This window comes from Rhagoletis zephyria, unplaced genomic scaffold, assembly GCF_001687245.7.
Source record: "Rhagoletis zephyria isolate East Lansing unplaced genomic scaffold, Rhagoletis_zephyria_1.1 Rzeph_scaffold_01939, whole genome shotgun sequence".
NCBI lineage: Eukaryota > Metazoa > Arthropoda > Insecta > Diptera > Tephritidae > Rhagoletis > Rhagoletis zephyria.
Window position 1 is genome coordinate 20,509 of NW_016159023.1, and position 9,361 is coordinate 29,869.

General features: G+C 36.1%; 1 pseudogene; it reads right to left on the reverse strand.

Annotated features, from left to right (window-relative positions):
- Positions 1-3,633: 3,633 nt before the first annotated feature.
- LOC108365636 (uncharacterized) lies at positions 3,634-4,883 on the reverse strand (annotated as a pseudogene).
- Between the last annotated feature and the right edge of the window lie 4,478 nt (positions 4,884-9,361).

Consider the following 9,361-nt stretch of genomic DNA (forward strand, 5'->3'; position numbering starts at 1 on the left):
AATTTTTTTACGGATGGATTTTAATTGAAGACAGTCGTTTAGGATGTGGTCTACGGATAACGTCCTGTTGCAGGCGGGACATGCTGATGGGCGTGAACCTTGAAGCAAGTGCTCATGTGTAAGTTGTGTGTGTCCTATGCGAAAGCGAATAAAAGCTTGAATTTGTTGCCGGGAGCATGTGGTCGGGTAGACAGCACCTTTCGCGTTTTTATTTATAGTGGAGTATCTGTGATTGTAATTACGCCAACTACTTAGCTTCTCAAGATATAACTTTCTGTTAATGGCGTTAATTATATCAGTATTGCTTGCCGTGTGATGAGTTAAGCAAGGTGTTGAGTGTGTTTCGCTTGCAGCGAGGTCTGCAAATACATTGCCTTGTATACTTTTATGTCCTGGGATCCACATCACTCGAATTTTATTTGAACATTGTATGCAAATTGTTCTGATTGCAGATATGATGTTATTTGCATTATTTATGTTTCTAACTGCACTGATTGCAGATTTCCTATCAGAACATATAACAAATTTACCTTTATTATTTTTTGCAAATTCGGTAGCTAGTTTCAAGGCTAGTGCCTCAGCTGTAAATATGGAGCAGTGTTGTTCGAGGATTCCCCGCGTGATGACCGTGCCATTACCTTTTACAACAGCGAAGGATGTGCTGTTCACGGTTTTTGACCCATCAGTGTAAAGGAAATTCCAGCCTTTCTTCTGCAGAGGTTCCGTTATCTCACGAAATGCTTGTTTGAAGACCGCAGTGCTTGTAGAATCTTTGGAGAATTTTTCTAAATCCAATATAAATGATGAATGGTTTAAAAACCAGTAGGGTACGATGTCTGGTTTAATCAGTTGCGGCCGGAGATCTATTTCCAGAGACTTAGTAAGGCGCACACTTCGCCGTATCGTGGATTCCACCTTGTAGTGTCTTTTTTGTTTAATTGTTGACACAACATCTTTGTGAAGAAGCGCATTATTTGCGTTGTAAAGTTTGGGGATTAGCTTGTATGTTGCTTTGTACGGGATCCTTGGTAGTCCTGCTTCAGTCAGGATGGCGACAGTGGGAGATGTGGGGAAGGCATGTATGCTCCTTCTTACTGCGGTGTGGTAAGGTTTATACAGTAGTTTCAAATTACTGGCGGAACACCATCCGTAGATTGGTAACGCGTATTAAATTTTGGATAATATCAGAGCTCTTGTGACATTTATAAGAGTATTAACGTAAGCTAAGCTATGTTTTGAAGTTAAATATTTAATAACACTAAGTTTTCTAACTAAACTTTTCCTTAAACTAAGACATTGCTGTTTGAAACTAAAGTTTTTTTCAAAAATTATTCCTAAAATTCTAAGGTTATTTACAAATTCAATATTAGCGTTGTCTAGGCATAAGATAAATTTACTACAGTTTACTTTTCGGCAAATGTGCAGAATTTTACACTTACTAATCGATAGGTTGGCTCCAGAGGAGTTACCACATGTTTTTATTTCGTCTAGAATATTTAAGAACAATGATTTGACTTTATTCATATCTGATATATTTGAGAAAAGTATGGCATCGTCGGCGTATATTAAATGCTCTATTTTGTTATACTTAGCTATTATTTTGCTGAGTTGCTCGAAAGCAATAATGAAAAGGATCACTGACAATGGTGATCCTTGCGGTATACCGTTGTGAAGAGGGAAGATGTTTGAAAATTGAGAGTTTATTTTAACTCAGAACTTGCGGCAGGTCAAAAAAGCTTTAACTACATTAAAGATTTTTGGACCCACTCCCCAAGCGGCGAGCTGCTGGAGGACTACATGCGCACTGATGCGATCAAAAGCTCTTTCGAAATCCGTTGCCAATATGGTAACATGATTCCGTGATGAAAGAGCGTTTGACACATAATGTTGCAGGTGCAGCAGTACATCGGTTGTGCATTGTTTTCTCCGAAAGGCAGTCTGGTTGGGGCTGATAAACTTGCTTCTCGTAACATACCATATAATTCGTTTCGCAAGGGTTTTTTCGAATATTTTTGCGATGCATGATAAATGGGAAATAGGCCTCTATGCGGTAATTTCTGACACTGGTTTATTTGGCTTGGGGATTGGAACTACGGCTGCCGTACGCCAGTTTTGCGGATAAATACCTTTATCTAGGATGTTGTTAAATAGGCTAATCATTCTATTTTTTACTGATGGAGGCAAGTTGTATAGCATAGGAGAATTGATGCGGTCGAAACCTGGGGTTATGCCCTTGGCGCTCTGCAAGCAGTTTTCGAGCTTAATGTTGGCTATTTTGACTTCGATTTTTCTTGAAAGAGATGAAATATTGGGTGGTATGTAGTTGTGATGTAATACTGCGTTTTTCTGCTTGATGAATTCGGCATGGAAGTTGCTATCTTCGGAGTAGCTAGACCAATAGGATCCGAAAGAATTTGCGATTTCTAAGGAAGATGTAATCATCGTTGAACCGACATGTAATAGCTTGACAGAGGTATTTCTCTTATTACGGCACAGCATTTTAATGTCGTCCCAGATCCTTTTACAGGATGAATTTGAGTTAATTTTGGAGGTAAGTTTCTCTAAGCTAAAGTTTTTTGCTTCTTTTGCAGCTTTTTTAAAAATTGCCCTGGCCTTTTTATATAAAATCAAGTTCTCGTTACTTCTATTTCTCCTAAAGTTGTACCAGAGGATTTGTTTTTCTTGCCTGAGTTTCTGTATGTTGGTGGTCCACCAAGGTGTTATGGTTTTTACCCAGCAGGATTTCCATTGTGGAATTGATATATTTGCTGCATAATGAATTATTTTATTTAATTTGGCCGCTTCTACGTTAATATTGTTTGAGATATTGGATTGTGACGAAAGATAAGTGCAGTGGTATTGAAATAAAGACCAGTTGGCTAGATCAGTTTTAAATTTTATTCCAGGTCTAACTTTCTCAAAAGAGAGTGCAGATTGTATGTGGGTAACTATTGGGAAATGATCGCTTCCATGTAGGCTATCGAAAATCTCCCAAGAGCACTTTGGAGCAAAATTAGAGGAGCATATGGTGAAGTCAACGTGGGTAAAGGATTGATGGGTGGAAAAGTGGGTAGGTGAACCATTATTTAAGACTACAAGATCTTGGCAGATGATGAAGTCTTCAATTTGAGTTCCTCTTCTATTTGCTTTCATAGATCCCCACAAAGGGCTCCATGCATTAAAATCGCCGGTAAGCAGTACTGGTGATGGGGCACTGCGGGTTATTGAAAAAAGATCACTGCTTGAAAAATTTTGAAGGGGAGGAATGTAGGTGTTAAAAATACTGAAATTAAAGTTAATTGAGGTTTCGATTCCAATAGATGCGATAGATGAGTTGAATTGTATTTGTCTGTGGGGTAGGTGATTTTTTATAAGTACAGCAATACCTTGCTTCGCGCTGCCATTTGTATGTAAATTGGTAAAATATCCAGAGTATTCTTTAGGGTATATTATGTTATTTTGGTTGTAAGGAAAGTGCGTTTCCTGAAGGCATATCACATCTGGGTCAATAGTTTTTATCAACAACTGAAGTTCGAGAAAGTTATTGATATAGCCTTTTATGTTCCTCTGCAAAATCTTCATATTAGTTAAGAAAAGAGGGAATTAAATTGATGTCTGATTTAACACAGAGTTTTATATGTCATCGATCATATCAAAGTCGTTTTTGTTGTTACTATGCATAGGTTGATTGGTGCTAAGAATATGGTTTGTATTTGTTGTATAAGTGGTGAGTTTGTTGGAGTTGACATTTGGGAGTTGGTTAGAAGAGAGGTTAAATTGAGAGAGAGAGGTGGAATCTTTTGTGTTGTTAAACTTGAAAGAGTAATCTGTGTTTAGTTGGGTGTTGGTCGCTGAGTAAGCGAATTGAGGGATAGGAGAATTAGAGATTGGTGAGTTGATGGCTTTTTCTGACGAAGCAGAGGGAGGTGTGATAGACTTTTCTTCTGGAGGAGTAGTTTTGCTTGTTGGCGGCTTGTTTGCTTTGACGGTTGATGTGCCTGTGCTAATTAAAGCAGCGGAGTATGCTGAGGGAGTAGTGGGGGTTTGAGTTTGTGATTTGTGTATGTTCCTAGCTTCGTGCATTGAACATTTTTTTATGGTTTTTATTTTTAATATTTATTTTTGTTGTACATACTTTTTGCAATCTTTGGACGAGGCTGGGTGACTTTCAGCGCAGTTGGCACAATAGGTACGGGTGCATTCTTGAGGAGAGTGTGGTGGCAGATTGCAGTTAGTGCATGCCGATGGATATTTGCAGCGCTTCGTAGTATGTCCCAATAATTGACAGTTACGACAACGCATGGGGTTGGGTATATATTCGCGTACTTTAACTGAATGCCAAGAAATATCGATTTTTTCGGGTAGTTTGTAAAGATCGAATGAAGGCAAAACAACTCCACTGGGGATTGTCTTGCCATCAACAATTTTTGGGAATTTAAATGCTGAAACTACTCCTTGTGCATTCAACTCTTGCACGATTTCTTCTTCTGGTATTTTGTTGAGGTATGGGGCATAAATAGTTCCTTTGGTTAAGTTGAGTGTTTCATGCAAAGTGCATTTAATTTTACAAAGCCCAACTAACTCTTTTGCTGATAAATATCTGTCAGCTACTTGCTTATTTTGCACCAACAGTAACAGATTACCATCACGTAATTCGGAAATTGATATGATTTCTTTGCTAATCAGGTGTAAAGAACGATGTACAGCAAAGCATGAGAAGTCGGATATGGGTTTATTATCTTGAAGGGAGGAGAGTAACACAAATTTTGGGTTTGGTACTTGCACTTTAGGGAGTGCGGGGAAGGGGTCTAGTAGCTTAGTAAAAGTACGTTTTTTTTTGCTTCGGGACCGGTTGCAAAAATGGCATACCGGTTGTCCCCAAGCTTGGGGGGCCATATTGAACACTTAATAACTCACCAGATTTATTTGCAAACCTTAGTTGAAAGAAAAAATAAGTGATATATTTACAAATGATCAAGCACGAAACACGTGTGTTTGCGTAACAATAAGCTTTAATAAGCAAAAATTAAAGCACAGGCACACAACTCAGAATAATCGAACCGATCGCAATGAGTGCTAGTCGGAGACTGACGAATGCCGATCTAACTGTAGGCAAATGAAACTAAAGCCACCGTGGCTAAGAAAACAACTGCAATGCTATGGCATGGCAAGTATTGAAATCAAAGGCATATGAATAATTACAGATTGGAAATAAGAATAATGCTGAGTTAGGAATATTGATACATATGAATATATTGTAATATATACATACATACAAAGAAAGTAGGAGTGTATGGGTTATGTACCACATACCAATAATTAAGAATTGAGAGTAACGACTTTTAGATTTAGTGAACCAAAAGTCAGTTGTTGCCTGACCGTTTTGTGTTCAAGACTTCATAATAAACGTTCTTGAAATAAAGTTATATTTGATTCCTTGTAATAAATAAGTGTAAAGAAAGTCCTTGTTTTATTTTATACAATATATTCTTTTAAGGCCAATGTTCCTGCCCAGTATTCAGTGCAGCCACTGAAACATATAACTGGCGCAGTCGCGGAGTGAACTTAAAAATGTAATAATAAAAGATAAAATTGTTTTGTACGGTCCAGGAATAAGGCAGCAACTCAACGAAGTCAACTGTTGCTGCTGCTGGGATAAAATAACTCAACAAACTTGTAAATTTTCCAAATATCGGCCAGGAGGACAGGAGGACTGAAGGTTCAAGAAGAACAACACCCAAGACATCCACAACAGGAGCAGAAACAGACGTATGGTAGTGTTATTGATTTTTTATGTCGACATTGTAATAATAAAAGGGCTTGTACAGCCTATAAAATTTAAAAGAAAATACCAAAAATCTGCGATTCACCACCGAAAGGGGGTCCCTCCGGATTTATAAAATAAAAAATATCTCTGCGATTCACCACCCAAAGGGGGACCCTCCAGAGAATATTAAAACAAAATTTGTTATAAAAGTTTAAATAAATTGCCAAAGAAAGTGGCTTGTACAGCCTATAATATTAAAAACAAGAAAAACCGCGATTCACCACCGAAAGGGGGACCCTCCGGATTTATAAAACAAAAATAACTCTGCTATTCACCACCGCTAAGAGGGAACCTCCAGAGATTATTAACTTGATAAAAAAATAAAATTTAAAATTTTTTTAAATATGTATGTTTATTTTTGATGTGATATTGCTCAAATACAGTTAATTTTTTTATAAATACATTTGAATTTTTTTTATGTGATCCGTTAAGGTCCTGAAAAAAAAGGAAATTATAAAAATTGTGATGATAAAATATTTGATACACAATTGAATGCAGACTAACTAAAATTTTGAAAAATTTATGTATTTTTAAACGAAAAAGGGTAGATTGGCTACAATTTTAAATCTGTTTAAAATTTTTTTTCTCGTTGTTTTAAATACAACTGTGTGAAGTGTTTTCTTTTCTTTTTGTTATCCTTCAGAGATTACATAAAAACAAAAAAAAATAAAAATTTCTCAAAATATAGAGAATTGCTTAGTAGCAATTACTCAACTTTTGCAACAAAATGCTGCTCAACAAAGAACAACAGTAAGACAGAGAATAGAAAAAGATTTGAAATATTTAAAGCCGTTTGAGGGTAATGTTGCGAAATTACCTTCATTTATTGAGGCAATAGACAGAGTTTTAAGGGACTATATAGGTCAGGAAGATGCAGTTTTTCGTGTGATTTATGACTTAAAGATTATCGGTTCAGCAAAAAATTTTTGGCGCTAAATCCACCAGAAAGCTGGGATTTATGTAAGACCAATTTAAAACAACATTTCAGGCCTTCAAAAGACCAAATGACCCTTACAAGTGAAATAAATAATCTCAGAGTAGCAAATATTAGCGAACTCTACAGAAAGTCGAAACAAATTATATACGGAATTACAGAATTTAGTGCCTTAAATGACAATGGGGACGTTATGAAGGAAATTTTTACAGGAATACTTATTCAAAGAATTGAGCAATTAGCGGCGGGAACGTTTGTCTTTTCTATAAGAAATATCACAAATTGGACAGAAATGAGTACAAATATGTACAATTTTAAATGACGGTAATCTAAATCCAATGTTTTTAATTAGCAAACAAAATTTCAGACAGTCGGGGCAAAACAATTATCGCCCACTGAACCAAAATGGTCATCGTGGCCAAAACAGTTTCAATAGTAATATACGTAATTCGAATAATTCGCAACAAAATCGATATTCGAACAACTCGCAACAAAATCGATATACGAACAACTCGCTACAAAATCGATTCTCGAATAATTCCTTGCAAAATAGATATTCGAATAACTCGGGACAAACCCGATATTCAAATAATACCGCACAAAATCGGTATTCAAACAATTTAAGCCAGAATCGAAATTGGAATAATTCGGGACAGAATAGATCTTCGAATTATTCTTCGGCACAACAAGTACGCAACAGTTCAGGAAATAAGCAGACGAGAAGGTCAAATAGGCCCGAACAAATGGAGGTAGACACAATAAGTCGAAATGGTCAAAATGACACACACAATGAGACAAACGAAACTAACGATTTTTTTACAAACTAGCCTCGGAAAACTATGACAGAAAAATTATAATGCACTAACACTTTTTGGAAAAAAGTGGCTTACTCTAGTAGATCCTGGTTCTACTATTAGTATCATGAAAAGTCAAGTTTTGAAAAATTTAAGTTACCAATCGTGGAACATGAAAGTACTGTTATTAGTACATTAAATGACAATATTGGAAAGCCGAATATCAAGGTAAAAAGTGATTGACCTTCGGAATTTAATTATCCACCAAACGCTAAAATAAGGTGGCTTTTAATGGATTTCGATAAGCCATATGATTTATTATTGGCAAATGATTTCATTTTCAAAAATTTTAAAATTATTGATATTGAAAATATGCAAATTATTTTGAAGAACGGTACAAACCTTCCGTTCCATTTGAAAACGAAGCAGGAGCAAATTTATTCATTGGATGTAAGTGAAGTGAAGAGTATCATACTAAATCATCTCAAATCAGATGAAAAAAGCAAAATTGAAATGTTATTGAAGAAATTTAAAAAATTTTTTTACAAAGAAGGAGATACGCTAACAAATACAAGATCGGTGGTACATGAGATTAAAACCACAACAGACCAACAGATTAATTCCAGAGTTTACAGATTATCTCCTAAACATGAGGAGGAAGTAAGAAAACAAATTGTTGAATTGGAAAAACAGGGAGTAATACGGAAAAGTAGAAGTAGGTACAGTTCTCCGATTTTAATTGTACCTAAGAAAATGGATGAATCAGGTATTCAAAAATATAGATTAGTGGTTGACTATAGGAGACTAAATCAACTGACTGTTGATGATAAGTACCCTCTACCAAACATTGATGGAATTCTTGACAAGCTAGGCAAAGCACAGTACTTTAGCACCATTGACTTGGCCAAAGGATATCACCAAATATTGATGACAGAAAGGGACATCGAAAAGGCAGCATTTGTTACTCCGGCAGGACTGTATGAGTACGTCCGTATGCCTTTTGGGCTTAAAAATGCCCCAGCCACTTTTCAGAGAATGATGAATGACATTTTAAGAGAGTACATTACCAAAATATGTGTTGTGTATCTCGATGATATTTTAGTATTCTCCACCTCTTTAGAGGAACATATTAAATCGCTGGAAATTTTTTTAAATTTTAGCGAATCATAATCTAAACATTCAGGCGGACAAGTGCAGTTTTCTGAAAAAAGAAACGCAATTCTTAGAGCACACTTTAACAAAAGAGGGAATCAAACCTAATACTGATAAAATTTTAGCTATATAAGAGCTACCGATTCCGAAAACGGAAAGACAACTTAAAGGATTTTTAGGAGCAACAGGCTATTATAGAAAATTCATTAAAGATTATTCTAAAATAGCATATCCGATGATAACATATTTGAAAAAGGAAACAAAAATAAACCCGAAAGATCCGAAGTACATAGTAAGCTTCGAGAATTTGAAGACATTAATCTCTTCACATCCCATTTTTAAATTCCCAGAGTACGATAAGGAATTCACTATTACAACTGACGCAAGTGATTATGCGATAGGGGCTGTTCTTTCGCAACAAGGTCAGCCAGTGTGCTATATTTCCAGAACACTAAATAATCATGAACAAAAATACGCTACAACAGATAAAGAATTTTTGGCAATTATACATATATTCAATAAATTATTTCAGGCCATATATGCCGAGTTCAGCAAAGCACGCCAGTCGTTTCTCCTCTGTGCCAACTGACGCCAATTGGAAACGCCAAGTGAAGCCAAGTCCTTCTCCACCTGATCTTTCCATCGCAGTGGGGG